Genomic DNA, 19,544 nt, shown 5'->3' with positions numbered 1-19,544 from the left:
TTTTGGGAAACAGTAGGTTGCCTCTTGTCAGAGGTATATAAGGCAAAAGGTTTATGAGCACTTGCTCAATATTTGGTAGAGAGAATTCTTTTTCAGATATGGACTGGAATCAATGGTCTGAGGTCCTTTGTAACTGCGAAATTAAGTTATCTAACCAATTGGTGAAGCAGTCATTCAGTGCCATAACAAAACTATAGTTTCACATGCTATTCAGTTCATACTTCAGCAAAAAAAAAAAAAAGATTGAAAGGCTAAACTGAGTTTAAAAAAAGATTATGAAATTGAGGGAGCAACAGACACATCCTGTTTCTGTATAGGAGGGAATTAATCAGCATTATTAGTAGTTACATCTCTGTTTCCAACCACAGAGGAAACTGGCATAGATCTAAAAATTATTCAATAAAGTGTTGTGTTTTTTTTTTAAGTGAGACACTTCATTAATCCCAGATACTCCTGCAATGGCATTATGGGTTATCACCCAATTCTGTTGACCCAGTTAAGCCATCCTTAATTTTATCCCTGATAGTCTATAATTAGGATTGTCTAAAATAGCCTGAACATAATCTGTGCCAGTACTTATCCTCGCAAGGCAGAGGGCTTTTTGGAGATTTGTTCTTTTATCTTCTAAAGAGCTTTTTGGAAATCCTGCACCAGGAAGCAAGAGAGTGGGGAGGAAAGGAGAAAGTGTGAGGAACAACAGAAAAAGAGGAGATAACCTTTGGCCTCCATTAATTTCCACTAAGGCTGTGACCAATATTCTCCACCCTCCTCTGCTTATCAGATGTGCTAGATCTAGGCTGATATCAGGCTGTGCTCAGGTTTGTGAACAGCACTGTCTGGAGGAACATAAAACCAAACAAAAACTCTGGTCAGCACTAGGTACCCTGCTAAGCACTTGGCCAATCCAGTTACTATCATTACAGCAGGGCCCTGCACTGTCCTGGCTTTGGGATATGCTGAATGCTAATATAAAGGCAAGGAGGGTATATTACCTTGAACCCCCCTCCTACCCCAGCCACCCAGACAAGTACTTAGGAGTCTTGGTGCCTTTCAAATGTAAAGAAATACCTATGACTGGGGTTTTAAAGAACTGTTTTCTCTCTCTTTTTCTCTCTGTCTCTTTCTCTGTGTCCATCTATGCCTCTACATCTGTCTCTGTGTCTGCCTCTGCCTGGGTCTCTATCTCTGCCCCACCTCCCTTTACCCCCCACCCCTGTCTCTCTCTCTCTCTCTCTCTCTCTCTCTCTCTCTCTCTCTCTCTCTGTCTTGTACATTCAGACAGTTCCAGCTTGAGAGAGGAAGTGATTCTAATTCCAGAGTCTGGCCTGTCCCTCTGTCAATGGAAATGCCTGAAAGTAAAATGAAGTGATAATATCCTGTAGAATATTTCACAGAAAGAAATACAAGGGAAAATGGTAACCTGGGAATATATAGCTGATCTTAAAATAGACAGAACCACCAATGCCAGAGCAGATGCCAAGTACAGTAGATCATAAAATTGTGCAAAGTTACCACTAACCAAGTGGATTCTGTGTTTTCTCTAGGGAAGCCACTCCCTCAAAGTCAGAAGAGTTGAGCCTTTATTCACTGGTGCTATTACCATTTGTCAATAGCCCTGCCAGATTGCCTTTCTCTTCCTTTCTGTGCATCTATTATTGGCTTTCAAGTAAAGATCTTAATGACTGTAGCATACTGCTACAGGATTAATGACAGGTGGAGGGCAACTGCTGGTTCCTAGATCATATTATAAAGAAAGTTGGGGGCTTTTTGGTGCTATTGTTCTTTTTTTCCCTCAAAACTCTTCAAGGTTCAACCCACTCCCAGCTTGACTCACTTCCCTCTCTCCCCTTCCTCCTTCCCTTCAGTCTCCACCACACACCCTTCCAGTTCCCCTTTATGTTCTGTCTTCCCCCATTAGAATATAAGTTGCTTAGGAAAATGACAAATGTTGGAGGGACTTTGGAAAAACAGGAACATTGATACACTTTTGGAGGAATTGTGAATTTGCAAAACAATTCAGGAAAAATAATTTTTAATTATGCCACAGCAGTTGCCAAGCTATTTAAGTTGTTTGATCCAGTAATATGCCATTAATAGGTCTATATAGTCTAAACTGATAAAAGAAAGAGGAAGAGTCTTTTAAGTACAAAAATTATTTGTAAGTGCTCTTTTTGTGGTGATGGTGAATGGAAATTAGGGGAGGAAGTGCTCATCACCTGGAAAATGACTGAACAAATTATGATATCTGACTTTAATGGTACACTATCATTCTATATAAGAAACAATGAATTGGACAATTTCAAAGAAAAATGAAAAGATTTGTATGAACTGATGGAGAGTGAAGTGAACAGAAGCAAGGGAAGAATAAAAAAAATTATAAAAATGAATAGCTTTGAAAGACTTAAGAATTTCATAATACAAAGATAAACCAAAGGTCCAGAGAAATAGTGATGAAAGAGAGCTACTATTTGACTCTTGACAGATAGGTGATGGACTAAATAAGTAGAATGTGACACATTTTTGATATGAAGTTTTTGATATATCAAAAGTTCTTTTTGCTTGACTAAGCGCATTTCATATAAGGATTTTGTTTTTGTTTTCAGTGATGGGGGGAGAAGGTAGTAGTGAAAATAAATGTTTGACAACTGGAAAAAAACATTAACTTAAGTTTAAAATGCCTTCTAAGGGTGCAGAGCAAGGGAATATTAAATACTTTAATGTAACTAGACATAATCCTAAATAAACATTTATTGAATTTAAACTATACACACACACATAAGGTTCTTAAAGATAGGGGCTATCTTATTTATTTGTATTTGTAACTTCAGGTCTCAGTACAGTGCCTAGTAAATAGTAAGAATTTAATAATTTGTCTGCATGTCTGTATATCTATCATCTATCTGTCTGTCTATTTTTCTATCTATCTATCCATCTATCTATCTATCATCTTTCTAGGACAAATAGGTGGTACAGTGGATAGAACATTGAACATTGGGTCAGAAAGAACCTAAATTGACATCTGGCACCAGACATTTACTAGATATGTGATCCTGGGCAAGACAATGAACTTCTTCCTGCCTCAGTTTCCTCATCTGTAAATAACACCTACATCACAATAACACTTCACAAGATTGTTTGTGAGATCAAATGAGATAATATTTGTACACTTAGCTAGTCATCCTGATTTATTTACTGAATCCAATCCAATCCAATGGCACATAGTAGCTGTCAAATAGTAGACTCTTAATAAATGCTTATTCACTATGTCCCATCAACATCTATCAATTTGCATCTCTTATGAGAAGCCTTTCCTGATTCTTACAGTTGTTTAGTCCTTATTCTTTCTTATCAGATTATCCTTTACACACATGCCCACACAGTTGAACATAAGGTCCTGAAGGACAGGAATTTGTTTGACTTTTTCTTCGTAGCCAGCACAGCATCACCACTATAGTATCCAGCACTTAGTAGGTCCTTAATAAAAGCTTGATGGATCAGATTGGAGTCAGTAAATGAATCAGGATGACTAGCAAAGTTCAGCTTTGGCTCACTAAGAGTGATGATGCCTAGCTTTGATAAATAAAAAACTCCTCCTTTGATTTGATAAAGTATCTGCAGACTGAAGAGGGATGGTCTCAGAATATTAAAGGTAAGTTTAAAACTCAAGTAAGACAACCCTTATTGGTTTGCTTGGAACCAATGAGAAGAATGAGGCTGTACAGGAAAGATATCTTTCCAAAGAAGTTTGCTACCTTGGAAGGGATAGAATTGGGAAAAATTTAATGAATAAAAAACAACAACAATCCTTTTGGGATGGCTAGGTGGCACAGTGAATAGAGCACCAGCCCTGGAGTGAGGAGGACCTGAGTTCAAATCTGACCTCAGGCACTTAACACTTACTAGCCTTAGGACCTTGGGCAAGTCACAAGCCCAATTGCCCTGCATTCCCCCTCCAAAAACCAATAAATAAATAAATAAACAAACAAATAGACAGACAAACAAATAAATAAATAAAAGAAAATGTCCTTTTCTCTGTGTGTGTAGACCTAGGTAGTGGCTTTTCCTACTTTATGTAGGTCTTCATTTTTTGTATAGAAGTTCTCTAATTCAGATGAGTGGTACTTCATACTGGACTGAGCTAAGAATATATATTAGGAATGAGAAGAGGCTTTAAAACTTAACAACTCAGAGTAGTGGCTCAGTGGATAGAATGCAGGAACTGAAGTCAGGAAGACCTGAATTCAAATCTAATTTCAGACCCTTACCAGTTTTGTGACACTGGGCAAGTCAACTTAATCCTGTTTTCCTCAGTTTCCTCATCTGTAAAATGGACTGGAGAAGGAAATGGCAAATCACTCCAGTATCTTTGCCAAGAAAACCCCAAATGGGGTCATGAAAAGTTGAACATGACTGAATGACAACAAAAAGTTCTTTAACATCTTGAAGGAGGAGAAAAAAAACAAAAGTGAAGGAGCTAAAGAAATCAGGGGTGGGAGTAGGGGTCTATAAGAGAGGGAAAGGAAAAGGAAAAAATGACAAATCCAAAAGAGCCAAAGGAAATCTGGACTGGAAAACTTCTCTGGGACCATTACAACATGAGACAGTATACATTTAAAAATATATTATGGAAAGTTTCCTACTAAAAATGTATTCAGGAACAATTACTTCTGATCCCCAAATGCAGAAAAAATGAAGTGATCTTAAACTTCAGGGATCCCAGGCTGGAGTTTTGCCAGGCCATTTGAACATATACAATTTCATTGAAAAAGAAAGAGTTGGTGTGTGAAAGGGCTATGTGACCATGATTTGGGACAGAAATTAGGAATGGGGTAGGGGGTGGTTTGCAAGTGTTGCCACTCAAGTGGTTTCTTTTTTTTTTTCTGAGCTTCAAGTCAGAAGTTTGTCCACTCTTGGCAAAACAGAACTTCCTGTTTCAAAGGAGAAGGGCTTATTTAAAAAAAAAAGTCTCAGAAGACTTCTTGTACATCAAATAATTCTTATAAAATAGTATTTTGATGAGTCGGAAACACATGGCTTGCATTTCCCCTCAAGATACACATGGGTTTAAAAAAATATAGGGTGGGGTGAGGAGGGGGAATGATTTTGGCAAAAAATATATTTAGGGTTTTCTCTAATCTAAAGTGTTTAGGAAGAAATAAACACAGATTTTTTAAGAAGTCAAGATATAGCCAGATTCATGCTTTTCAGAAAGTGAGAATGAAAATAATAGGATATTTGCTATGAGAATGTTTGAACATCAGTGATAGAAACAATAAATGAACAATAAATGAAGAAGTTGTGCCTCTACAAGGCTTTCCCTTTTTATAAATCTGCGTGGATTCCTTGGAGCCAAACTTTAGAACAAAATCTCAATCACGAAATTGGAGCGAGCAGCAGACATTTATGCAACAAAGCACCAGATGAAACCAAGTTCATATTTCCCCATGGATTAGGAGACCCTGGTTTATGCTGGAATACACCCAGTGGTAGAAAGAGAAATGACTTGCCCTAGAAACCTTGAATGTGTTACTGCTCCCTTATCTGCATCTTGTTATGATTTCCATATTCATGGAGTTGTGAGTTCCCTGTGTGGCATTCCCTTGTGTTCTATAACTGAATGTTAATAATATGTAACTAGAACTATTTCCTTATTAGAAAATTTTTAAAAGGAAGAGGATAGGAAGGGAGAAGTTGTTCTGACAGTCTCAATTATTCACTTCTTTACCAATATTAGTAGGCCGCCTGAACTGGAGTGTTTGGTTGGTATGTGAAAAGAGCGAAAGTATATTCAATATACTAACATAAGGAGATTTATTTAAGTGACAGTTAAGGGACTAGGACCATAAACTTAGAACTGAAAGGACCCATAGAAATCTATTCAACAACCTTCCCCACTTTCTGATACTTAAAGTAACTGGGGCTTAGAGAGTGACTTGTCCAAAGTCAAACAGCTAAGATTTTGCAAAGTCAGCAGTTGACCACATGTAACTTAGAATAGTATTTATAATAATTTGTATGTAGATAATCTTGAGTTATTTCAATAATCTTCACCAGAGCTTTGAAATAGGAGAGAGGAACTTTGCAGATTTACAAAGTGGAAAGAATGATGCTGAGTTCACCCTAATTGCATCAACAACCATAAATGTATTCAATACCTTTTTTCCACTCTATTCACTTCATTCAATCAATTGTATCAGCCTAGCCTGTGTGTTTTCACAAAGTAGAAGAGCTTTAAAAATATTAGTCATGGAGTAATAGTAATAGAGTAATTAGTCATAGAGTAATAATAGTAATAGGAAGGAACTTTAGAGGCCAACAAATCAAATCCCTCCATTTTATAGGTAGAAAAACTGAGACAGAGAGAAGTTAAGTGGAATTGCTCAGGGTCAACTCAGCTGCTAAGAATCTGAAACAGGACTTGAACTCATCTTCCTGGCTTCAAGACCAGACCTTTATGCACTGTGATACCTCTTAATTCAATATTTTTTCTACTTCCTCATCCTTAGGCCAGACCCCACTCCCCCCACCCAAAAAAAGGGAGCATTGAATCCCATAGTCTAAAATATTTAGCCTATTTTAATAAAAACTCACATTTCATCTGAGCTTTAAGATTTGCAAAGTATTTTTAAAACTTTATCTTGTGGGGCAGCTAGGTGGCACAGTGAATAGAGCACCAGCCCTGGAGTCAGGAGGACTTGAGTTCAAATGTGACCTCAGACACAACACACACACACACACACACACACACACACACACACACACACACAAACTAGCTGTGTGACCTTGGGTAAGTCACAATTCCAATTGCCCTCCAAAAAAGGTGGTGGGGGGGGTCTGGCCTGGTATAATAATACAACATTATCTTGTATTAGGTTCACCACAGCCTTGTGAAGTAAGCACTATTATCATTCCTGCATTACAAATGGGGAAATTGAGATTGAATAATTAGCTAAGGATTACACTGCTAGTAAGTACCTACAAAATTCAAACCTGAGCCTTCTTGACTACAAGTTTAGAGTTCAATCCATTAGGCCACATTGATTCTTTTTGGGGTTTAGTTGCTTATATTTCATTGGCTAGGTGGCACAGTGGATAGAGTGCTGATCTTGGAGTCAGGAAGATGAGTTCAAATTTGGGTTCAGATACTTACTAGTTATGTGACCTTGGCCAAGTCACTTAACCTTACTTGCCTCAGTTCCTCATGTGTAAAATGAGCTGAAGAAGGAAATGGCAAACCACTCCAGTATCTTTTCCAAGAAGACCCCAAGTGTGGTCATGGAGAGTTGGACATAACGAGCTGTTGAAACAATAACAAAAGTTCATCAGTTGGGTAACTATGCATCCTCCAAGAATCAAGTCACCTCTTAAAAGAAACCTTCTTTGAATTCTCTGTTACTCCCACCTACCAGCCAGAAATAATTCTTAGAAACTAGATTTTGGGAAAGCATATTTCAAAAGGTTAGGAGGAATGCTAGATAAAATCCCACTAATTAAAATGGAACAGAGGAAGTTAATCCTGGAGGAACAGTCAACAACAAGACTTTAAAGACACAAAGAAAAACAATTTCCATGAGAATGAAAAACTGGACTTGCCTGAAGATTCCAATGTGGATGGCAGGAGACTCACCAATCCACTCAGATTTTTAAAAGAAACTTTAAGAAGATGGAAGCAAGGCCAGTTACTAGAACCATAAAGTCATTTTCTTTGTCCTTCATTTTTCTACAGGAATTGACTATCCTTCCTCACCTGACTTCTCAGAGGACTTTTTGTCTACTTATTTAATATTTAATTGGATCTAGTCTATTATTGCGGTTACCTGGTTATAAGTTTAACCTTCCTCCTAAAGTAGACAGTAGGCCTTAATCCCTATTCCTGATTGTTAGTGCCCTCTCTAAAATTAACTTTTTACTTTGCATGTATTTTACATTGACATAGACACATCTATGCACATGTGTCTATGCATATGCACTTGTATATGTACATATACAGGTGCATATATACATGTGTGTACATACAAATGTCCAAATTCCTTGAGGTCTTTTGTGTTGCTTTGTCTATGTGCCTATGGTGTCTAATATAATGCCTGCTATACAGTCAGCCCTTAGTAAATGCTTGTTGAATTGACTTGAATGCTAGAGATCATTGAGGTTCATTGTCAGTTTTGGGGAGTGGCATCAGGGATCACTACTGTGGTTACAGCACTCTCTCACTACTGGACACAGACAATGAGGCAGGATGGATATTGATATGATCCACTAGTTAGTGTTCATGATAGTCTGGTAGACTGAGATTTCTTAGATAATCTGTCCTTGTTCTGTTTTCTGGGTTAATTATTATTATTATTATTTTTTTTACAATTTCCAAAATAATTTTTATTGTCAGGATTCTGTACTTTAGTTCTCCTTCTCCTGTACAGTCTTGGTACCCCAGAGTCGACCAGTACTCCGGGCAGCAATGAGACCGACCTTTTGTCCAGCTGGGGCATTTCTTTGAATGGTGGATGGTTTTCCAATATGCTGGTGAATATCCTCCGAAGGGATGTTCCACAGGATTCATGGCCACACGCCAGACACGAGGCCAGCAGTTTCTCTTGGCCTTGTATTTGTGATAGGCACGATCTGCTTTAAGGATGGGTTTATCAATACGACCTCCTCCAGCAACAACACCAACCACAGCTCTGTTAGAAGAGGAAATCACTTTCTTAGAGCCTGAAGGTAGCTTCACTCCTGTTTTCTTGGTTTCAGGATTGTAGGAATTCACTGTGGCATAGTTTCCGGATGCCCGGGCAAGCTGACCCCGGGCCCCTGGCTTTTCTTCAAGACAACACACTATGGTCCCTTCAGGCATAGTACCAACTGGGAGGACATTGCCAATGTTGAGTTGAGCTTTCTTACCACAGTACACAAACTGGCCAGTGTGGATGCCTTCGGCAGCAATGAACAACTCTGTCCTCTTTTTAAATCGGTAAGGATCCCGAAAAGCTACTTTTGCAAGAGGAGCCCCTCGTCCTGGATCATGGATTATGTCCTTCACGATACCCTTAATGTAGCCATGCCTCTCGGCGGCCAAGTCGACAGCCCGAAGCTTGGCTGCCCCTTTCCTGTGCTTCATGTGGGCACGGAAGACGGAGCCGGCACCCTTCCTCTGACCACGATCACTGGCCCCATCTTGTGCGGTCTGATTCAGGACTTGCTAGAAAGAGCTGGGTCAATTACTTTTGATAATATATACCTTCCATTTTAAATCTGCTTTTCCCCCCTGTTAATTAAAAAAAAAAAATCCTATTAAGTTGTGAACTGCTCCAACTATTCTGTAGAGTACTTTAGAACTGTGCCCAAAGGGCTATAAAACTATGCATATCCTTTGATCCACTACTAGTCTGTATTCCATAGAAATCATAAAAAAGGAGAAAAGATCCACATGTACAAAAATATTTATAGCAGCTCTTTTTGTGGTGGCAAAGAATTGGAAACTGAGGAGGTGCCCATCAATTGGGGGAATGCTGAACAAGTTGTATTATACAAATGTAATGGTACTATTATTCAGAAAAACCTGGAAAAATTTACATGAACTGATGTTGAGTGAAGTGAGCAGAACCAGGAGAACATTTGTACACAGTAACAACAACATTGTGCAATGACCAACTTTTGATAGACTTAGCTCTTCTCAGCAATACAGTGATCTAAGACAATTCCAAAAGATTCATGATGGTAAATGCTACCCACATTCACAAAAGGAACTATAGGGTTTGAATGCACATTGAAGCATACTGTTTTCTCTCTTTTTTTATATGATTTTTCCCTTTTCCTCTGATTCTTCTTTCACAACATGAAATATAGATAGCCTCTATCAAATTGCTTGACACCTTGAGGAGGGTGGAGGGGAAGGAAGGAGGGACAAAAAAATTCGGAACTCAAAATCTTATAAAAATGATTGTTGAAAACTATCTTTGCACGTATTTGGGAAAATACTATTAAGTGGGGACAAAAGAGAAAAAAAGCAATGGGATATGAACTAGGTACTCAGTGAAACATAGTAGACCATGTAAAGGAGCAAAGTAAGGCATAATCTGTCAGACAAGGCCAACATGTTAGTATGTATTGCTTAACTGCTCTTTGGTATAAGGAAGAGCTGTGGATCGTGGGTATTTCAAATTAACCAAGTAACAGACTTTAAGTGTCTACTATGTACCAGGCAGTGTGATGATAATTTTTTAAAGCATAAAGAAAATGTGACCAAAAAATGTTTGATAAATAAATAAAATATTTCCTATTAGCTAATGAAATTATGGCTTTCTATTTAGCTCATTCACATTTTTAAGGAGGTCAATTCCTGGATGAGACTCCTTATAAAATGTTCTAAATTACTAATTCTCCTTGCCATTCTTTCCCCCCCTAGCTGACATTTTCTTTACCAATGCATTTTCTATGTCCTGTTTCATTTTTCCAGTGCTTTTTTAGTTCTTATGGCTACCATATTATTTTCTCTGAGGATCTATTTGGTCATGTTTTGGAGTCACACTAGTCACACTAGTACTTTCTGATTTCTCTCAGTTCATAGTATTTCTTCATTGTGTTCAGTGTTTTCTTCTATTTATCCTTATCTCCAGCCTCAGTTTTTAGATCGGGTCTTTGCATTTGGTTAAGACTCTGCTTCCATGCTATTAGATGGCACAGAAAAGTTTTGCTTAGTTCTTGATAACATAGCTAAATCTAGATCCTATATTCTGCTGGGATTCATGAGGATGGCTTAACTTAGGTTTTGGCTTCAGACACTTTTTTCTCTTATTCTTCTTGCACAAGTCTAAATCTGGCATTGTTTCTGTCTCTTGCTATGACCCTAATAGACCCCAATCAAATGTTGTTGATTTCCCTAGTAGAAGATCTATTGAAAGATCTGATTCTTTGCTTCTTAAGCCTTTCCTGGCTCTTTTGCCACACCTTTGTGGCTTGGGCTTAGGCTGCCTGGGCAATGAACTGCCCAATTGCTGTTCTATTCTTATTTCCTGTGTTAGTTCAGAGAGGACTGTTTGGATTCTGGGTCAGATAGGTTCTTTCTGGAGGCTGGGTGAGGTCTGGCATGTGAATGTGCTGGTCTGACTCTGGCTCCTATAAAGACCCACAGTAGGTTGCCTGGGCCCTGCACTAGGTACTCTCCTATACTTGTCTCCTGAGGAGGCTGGGCATGGGCTGTCTGAGATCTGTACTGGAAACTGAACTGACCTCATATTCTGTTATGTCCATATGTTTTGCCTTCCAGCTACCCCTTCTTGTTTCTACTCAGATACCCTGAGACTTTGGCTGTGTTTTCTGTAGTCCTGGACTGAATGGAAGAGCTGATTTGTCATTTTTCAGTTGTTTCAGTCATGGTTGACTCTTTGTGATTCCATTTGGGATTTTCTTGGCAAAGACACTGGAGTGGTTTGCCATTCCCTTTTCCAACTCATTTTACAGATGAGGCAGCTGAAGCAAACAGGGTTAAGTGACTTATTCAGGGTCACACATCTAGTAAGTATCTGCAGCCAGATTTCAATTCAGGTCTTCCTGATTCCAGGCCCTGTGCTCTATCTACTGTGTCATCTGGCTACCCCAAACATCCAGCTGCCCTGGGAGAAGCCTATAGACATTTCTATTTGGTTTTCTCTATCATTGTTCTCTCTAGTACATGTTTAGAGATTTCCCAGGGAATTTTGGGTGGGGGGAAGGTGTCCGGGATCCTTAAATCCTAACATGCTGAAACCTTTCTCTGTGAGCCACTAGTTTTTAATTACTTTACTCATGTACTTTATTATCAATATAATACAGTAAAACTTTGATAGGAAACAATTATCATTTCTTTTAAGAAAGGCCTGCAATCAGCCAGATACAATTTTGAAAAGACTCTCAGAACATGGATAAACCTTAAAACGATTTCTTATGTTTCTCCAAATGAAATAAAGACAACAATCATAACACTGTCTCCCCTCTAACTGGAATAATTGCCTCTGCCTTTTCACCTAATGGCTTTTATGCTCAACATCAACAAAAAATTTATTAAATTCAATTTTGTAAGAAGCAAGCGACCAAACAAAATCTCCATGGTTTAAAATTGAAGTTGGAAAACAAAAACCTCAAGGGACAAAGGAGCTTTGTCAGATGCTAAGGACACTAGGGGAGAATTTCCTTTTTTGCTAAGATAAGATTGTGGGGACTTCAAGTAGGAACTGAGAGGAAATGAGCACAGAAGAGGTAAGCTTAACAGGAGAAATATCAAGCAAAAATGAGTCTAGGAATCCTTGTTAATATTGCTATTCAGGAATGACTGTTACAAGACACAAACTTTTACAGAAACAACCCCCCAAAATTTGTTAACATTTTCAAATAATCAATCAAAGGAAGTAAAGTTAAAATTGGAGAATCTGAATTAGAACTTTTGAGGTTATCTGCTCTAAATCCATTCCTGATGAATTCCTATACAACATTACTGAAAAATGTTTAAATTGTCTCTGATGACTTTCATTGATGGGGCAATGATTACCTCATGAAACAGGTCACTCCAAAATTTGCTATAATCTGAAGTAATGTAGAGTGTCTAGTACATTTTCTAGATCAGTGATGTCAAACTCAAATAGAAATGGGAATCACTAAATCATGCATAAAAATCCCTCTGGGAACCCATATGTAGCAGCAAGCACCCCAAGCATCCTCAGGGTTTGCTGCCAATACAGGTTCTTACATCTGCTTTGTTAAAAGAAAGCAACTCAAAATGTGTTAACAAGCTTACTTTAATCAGTAAGACATATATCGTTTACCTTGTTCAGGGGAAAAGGTCAGCACCCCGAACTTCAAAGTACACAGACAGAATTATCAAGACAGAAACAGATCAAGTAGACAGATTTCCAAACTGTCCAACCATTACATCCATACCCAGTCAACATCTGGGTTTTTTCAAAGCCGGGGGGGGGCTCTCAACAACGGCTTCCCAGAATCCATATCAAATCACAGAACACTTCTCAAAGTGAGCCCCAAAACAAAGCTACACATCAGGGCTTATATAGCCTTCTCCTGGCTCAGAGAATGTAACAACCTTATTGACTTATTGGCCAATCAAGAAGTATCTACTGAAAAACAAGCCTCCCACCCCAGGCTTCAGGTGCACGTTAGCCTAGGGGCAGGGAAGATCTTCCAAATCTGCATTCCCATTACACCATATTATTATGTTGAATATAATATTATCTATATTCTATTGTATTTATATTTATTTTGGCAAATATTTCCAATTACATTTTAGTTTGGTTCAGGCCACCCTTGGGAATATTATAGGCTGGACATTTGATACCTCTATTCTAGATGACAATTGTGAAATTATCTCACACATACACCTGGCTCTTCTCTCTACCAAGTTAAGTATCAAAATCCTTTCAGTGAATCATCACATAACCTGGCTTTGAGTTCAACATCCTGATCTACTCTTCAGTTTCTCAGTACTTTGATGGAGCAGTGTCTTTATTCAGTCTTTTTTTTTTTTTTGTAGATATCACCCTTCCCCCCACTTTTCCATTTGGTCCAATTCTGCTCAAGGGGTTTCAGCAAATCCTTCAATGTATATGGGCCCCAGATCCTTCTTCTTTCAAGATCTTGAGGTTACCAATTTTGTGATGTCATTTTACTCTTTCTATATGACCAGCCCTTCTTTTTTGATCTCATGAGTTCATGATGTTTCATACTTTGCTTCTTGAACACAGGACATAGGGACACTGTGCTACAAACTTCTAATACTCCAGTGCTTCTTTAGATAACCCTTAGAGTCATCAGAGAATTTGCTACCCTGTAATTTGTAGCTACAGACTAATAGCGAGCACCCGGATAGAACCTGGGGCAGCTAGGTAGTGCAGTGGATAGAGTCTTGGGCTTTATCTTCCTGAGTTCAAATATGGTTTCAGACACTTACCAGCTGTGAGGCCCTGAGAAGTTAACTTAATCCTGTTTGCCTCAGTTTCTTCATATGCACAATGAGTTAGGGAAGGGAATGGCAAATTGCTCCAGTATCATTGCCAAGAAAACCCCAAATGGGGTTACAGACAATTGGACTCAACTGAAATGACTGAACAACACTATATAGAGCCTACTACGTACCGGGCTTTATGCTAAGCATTTTACAAATATCATCTCATTCGATCTTTCCAACAACCCCGGTGCTAAATGATATACCATTAGACAAATATTAGTGTTAAAGAGATCAACTTCATTCCATGTATGTATTTTATATGTGCTTGTTTTCTTCTTCATTTGAATATAAGCTCATTGGTTGCAGGGACTATTTTATTCTTTGAATTTGTGTACCCAATACCTTGCATAGTGCCTGGCACGTAGCAGGCCCTAAAGAAATATTTGTTGATTGGTTGACTTTTATAGAAGCAAACAGTTTAAGACCATTGAAGAGCTTTTATAATTTCAAATGCAATCCAGTCAGATCTCCTCCTACTCTACTCTGGGCACAATTCTTTATCCATCTGTTAGGCCTGTCTAAAATATTGATGTACTAAGTTAACTTCCATCCAGCTGCAAGTCATGATCTGGAGAAAACCTGTTTTACATCCACTTTATTTTTTCACTGTGGGTGGTTTGAATAATTATGAATTTTGCTGAGGAGCCTGTGTAGTTTTTCCAGGGCTTGATACAATTAGTGCCATGCCATCTGAAAACATGAAGTTGAAGAAATTGCCATCAATAGGGAAGCCATCTTTTCTGATTCTTAAAAGTGTATTCTTTATGACAGTGGCAAACACTTTATTTGAGAAATGTTTCCCTGCTCTATGTATGCATCATTTGATGTTAATACCAAGCAGGCCATTGGAACGGAATTATCCCCAGTGTTGCATCAGTCAGAGAATTTTAAATGATTTTAAAGGATGCATGGGAGATACCATGCAGATGTTAAAAGTAAGGTTTTAAGATACTATTTTGTTCTAAAATATTTGTTTTAAAAGTTTTTTTTAAATAAAATCAGCATACTGGGAACTTCTGTTCCTTATTCTTCTAAATCAATTCTGTAGAAAATTGTCTGCAAAAATCAACTTTCTCCCTCATGTTTTTATCATGATACCATCAATAAGCTAATCACTTAAAGATTTTGTGGACATGAGAAAGTGGACATCTAGGGTACTTATCCCTTCTGGATTGTCTTTTTTGATTAAAAATAAAATGCTATCCATTATCTTTTTTTATTCTTGCATCCCTTCTTTAAGACATCTTGAAACTTAGATCCTGAGACTCTTCAACTCTGTCAGTTATAACAGATCATTTCCTTGTACCTATTTGATTGTGTCCAGGACCTTTACCCAGCTTCCACTTGTTAAATGTTATTTCTATTTCCTCACACAGTATATCCTAGCATTGAAGTGACAGATTCCAAATAGATGCTTTTACTCTTGTTATTCATATGAAAAGGTCACATTAGAAATGTCAGTAGATTTTTTTTTCCTATTTCATAGCTATTTATCCAGTTTGACCTACAAATTATCTCAGGATCAAGTGTCTAATTTAACTAGATCTCATATCAAGATCTCTGAGTTTTTTCATTTTTAACTTCTTTTTCCTGTTTTGTGAGTTGTATAAATTTCTTCAATCATCTTTTCTGATAAGAAAAAGAATCAATAAAAGCTCACACATATGAGGTACTTTAAGATTTACAACACAATTTTCTCCCAGCTGACTCAATAGCTAAAGTATCAATAAAGTAACATAAGTACTATTATTCTCATTATAAAGATGATGAAACTGAGACTCAGAGAGTGTTTTGACAATAGCCAGTATTACACATAGCTAGAATTATAAAGCAACATGGGCTCTAGATTGGTGGTACCCTTTTTTTCCACCTCCTGCTTAGCAAGCAAGTATCCTTCTTGGAAGGGCTTTCTGGTCTTTTTTGGCCTTCTTGATATGGTAAGTGTTTTGCATCAATGAAAATGTTCTAAAAATAGTGATAAAATTAATGACTTTATGAAGTTCTGTTAGAGCAACTAATCAACAAATATATTTTCATCTTTATTTTCTCTTCTAATTTAGTGTTATTCCCATCTTTGCTCTAAACATGTCATGGGTGGGTAGTTGTTACTTCACAAAGACCACACATCTTCCTCTGTTAGCATTTTCATTCATAGAATTTTCTAAGAACCAATGACTCATCTTTTTTGAAGTTTCTACAATTCTCATAATTAATTGTTCACACTGATTTGAGTACTGTATCTGTAAACAGTTGTTTTCTTGCCTTTGGGATATTCAATTTTATTTTTCTATGATGTTGGGTGTTAACTACATTTAGCTCTTTCAAATTTACTCCTTAAAGATAGTATTCATGATTTTACAAGCATGACACTTTGAATAGTTGCCAAAATAATAAGAAACCAACTGTTCTCAAAAGAAGAATTAGACACAATTCACATCCATAACTCACTAAAAGTTCAAATTGAAATAATTGTAATTTTTTTATTTTTTAACTAATAAAAACTATCAAAGATGCCCCTCCCTCCCCCAAATGGTAATAGTCAATGCTGAAAGGGCTTTGAAAAGATAGGCACATTCATGCACTGTTGATTGAGCAGTGTGTTGCTCTATTTTGGAAAAATAATGTGTAATTATGGAAGATTTGTGACTCAACTGTTTATACTCTTTGACCCAGGAATTCTTCTGCTGGGCTATGTACCCCAAAGGATTAAAAAAAGAGAAAAATCCTACACAATACTCACATGCTCAAAGGAATTGGCGATCTCATCAATTTGGGAGATCTTTACAATGTTACAGATCATACTTTATTCACATACACCCATCTCATGTGACTTTTGTCCATTATCTTCCATAATTTCTCCACAGAGGACCAACTCAACCTACAACATGCTTTTCTTTCACCTGAGATTTCAAGGGTACTAACATAACACTCTGGCTGTCAACCTCTCAATGTTTTTTTTTTTTTTGAAGCAATCGGGGTTAAGTAACTTGCTCAAAGTTACACGGCCAGTTATTTCTGGGTGTGGTGCTGAGTATCTGAGCCCGGATTTGATCCAGGTCATCCCAACACTGGAGCCCGTGCTCTTACTCGCTGAGCCATCTGGCCCGCCCCTAAGCAATTGGGGTTAAGTAACTTGCTCAAGGTTACACGGCCAGGTGTTTCTGGGTGGGTGCTAAGTGTCTGAGCCCAGGATTCGATCTTCAGGTTTTCTCAAGACTGGAGCCGGTGCTCTTACTCGCTGTGCTACCTGGCCGCCCCCAACCTCTCAATTTTTACTCTCATCACATGACAAACCTATCTTCTTTTTCGATCATATGTTTCCTTGATAACATCTTCTACTTCTGTTTTCCTATGAATAATAAGATTTTAACATATATATATTTTTTTCATTTAATTCTCACAACAACCCAGGGTGGTAGGTGCTAGTATTATCCCCATTGTACAGTTGAAGAAACTAATACAAACAGAGGACAAGTTACTTATCAAGGATCACTTAGCTATTAAGTATCTGAAGACAGAGCTAACCTCTGGTCTTCCTGATTTCAAACCGAATGCTCTATCCACTGAGCCATTTTGCTACCTCTAAATATGCAAAAGAAAAGAAAAGAAGGAAGGAAGCAAGAAGGGAAAAAAACAAAGAAAGAAAAAAATAGACTTTTGTTATCATTGGGATCTTGAAATCAATAAAAGAACTAGGAAATTTCTTGAAGGTTACCTAGTATCTGTTTCTTATCCTATTAAAGTCCAGGTCAACTCCTTGTCCATGTATATTTTGTGTCCCTTGTACATATATTTATTGACAAGGTCTATAGATTTTTCTTTTTCAAATGCATGCAATAATTTTAGAGATAAATATTCTTTACATACTTGGTCTTTGCTAGATAGGTACTCAGACTGCACTTTTGCATTTGGTTATAAATCTTTTCCAGGAGACTCTAACATGTTTTGAGATATGATATAACAAGAACATTTGGAAGGCCTTATTCACAGAGAATTCCTCTTTGACTTGGACTCTATGCTAGATCTGTCCCATTATAGGAGTCAATAACTTAAACAAGAATGATCAACAAACACACACACACACACATATATCTTTGTGTTTGTCTGTATGTATATAGATATATAGGTGTGTGTATATATGTGTGTATATAGACATATATGCATATATGTCACCTTTTTCATTATTAACAAAGTTCAAGGCTTTTTGCACAGTTTGGAAACTTACTCTCTATCAGATACCATGCTATTGATTCCTCAATCACCTCAAAATCATTTCCTAGGATGGATTTCTTCTACTTATGCTTGGCCCAATACTTTTCTATCCTTACTCTCAACAAGTTTTATTTCTATCTTCTCTATAAGCACATCTAGGATTGTGATGTTAAAGTCCAAGTTTGGTGGTTCCATTGTCCATGACAGTGAACAGTTTTTTATATGAAATATTTACAGATCTTTTCCATTTTTTCTACTTGTTGTTCCGTTTTTATTCTTATATACATTTAAATGATTCTAGCTGGTTCTTTTAGCAGACATTTTAAAAATTCGGTTTTGCTCTCTAATGCTTCACTCTACTTAACAAGGAAATATTACCATTATATCCATTATATAAAATATAATATCCATTATAATTTTCATATGATTTTAAAAATAAATTTATGTTAGAAATTCATGTTACTTTTTTTCTCTTTTCTCTATCTGTGATGGAGAAATGTGAGTTCTACATGTGCTTTTGTTCCATATCATCTCATCTTCTCCCTCATATAACATCCTTAATCACCCTCCCTGAAATAAGCAATCTCTACCCATAAGCTAACCTGAGTAAATTGTTTTATAAACTTTTAAGTGCTATATAAATGCCATTTTATTATAATTGCTATTACTAATAAACTAGCTCCTCTATTGCTTTTAAACATTTCTAAATGTACAATACTCCCGAAAATGTCTTTGGTATATCTTATCATTTTCTCAACCAAATGTCTTGAAAAAAATTGTCTATATTCTAGGAAAAATGGTGGAGTAGAAGGATGCAGACTCCTGAGCTTTTTCCAGCATTTACCACAAAAAAAATGAAGAAAATGTATAAGACTGACTCTTGTTTGAAAACTATGGAGGGGGGATACAGTGAATCAACATAGAAAGACAGAAAATCTCTGGACAGTGGGGACAGGTTCTAGCCAGGAAAGGAAACACAGAACATTCCAAAGTGATTCTATCTTTGCAATATCTTTCATATGGGGCCCATTCTCTCTTCTCTGACACTACCACCATCCTGGTGCAAGGCCCTCATAAGCTAATGTCTGCACTATTGCAGTAACTGGTGTCCTAGTCTCAACTCTTTCCACTTTCCAGTTTATTCACCACTAAGATGTTAAAATGATTTTTCTAAAGTTTAAGTCTGATCATGGAACCCCTGGCTTAAACTTCAGTAGCTCTCTATCACCTCCAGAATCATAAAGAAAATACTGTCTTACAAATACCTTCATAACCTCAGCCCATACTACTTTTCGTCTCTCTCTCTCTCTCTCTCTCTCTCTCTCTCTCTCTCTCTCTCTCTCTC

At 37.4% G+C, this 19,544-nt stretch overlaps 1 pseudogene; it reads right to left on the bottom strand.

Annotated features, from left to right (window-relative positions):
• Nucleotides 1-8,331: 8,331 nt before the first annotated feature.
• LOC138156058 (large ribosomal subunit protein uL2-like) lies at nt 8,332-18,394 on the bottom strand (annotated as a pseudogene).
• Between the last annotated feature and the right edge of the window lie 1,150 nt (nt 18,395-19,544).

Source organism: Petaurus breviceps, unplaced genomic scaffold (assembly GCF_028583685.1).
Source record: "Petaurus breviceps papuanus isolate PSGF00001 unplaced genomic scaffold, PetGlider_PUasm1.0 98, whole genome shotgun sequence".
Taxonomy (NCBI): Eukaryota; Metazoa; Chordata; class Mammalia; order Diprotodontia; family Petauridae; genus Petaurus; species Petaurus breviceps.
The sequence above is the reverse complement of the archived record's forward strand: the minus strand, read 5'-3'. Positions and strand labels throughout refer to the sequence as shown.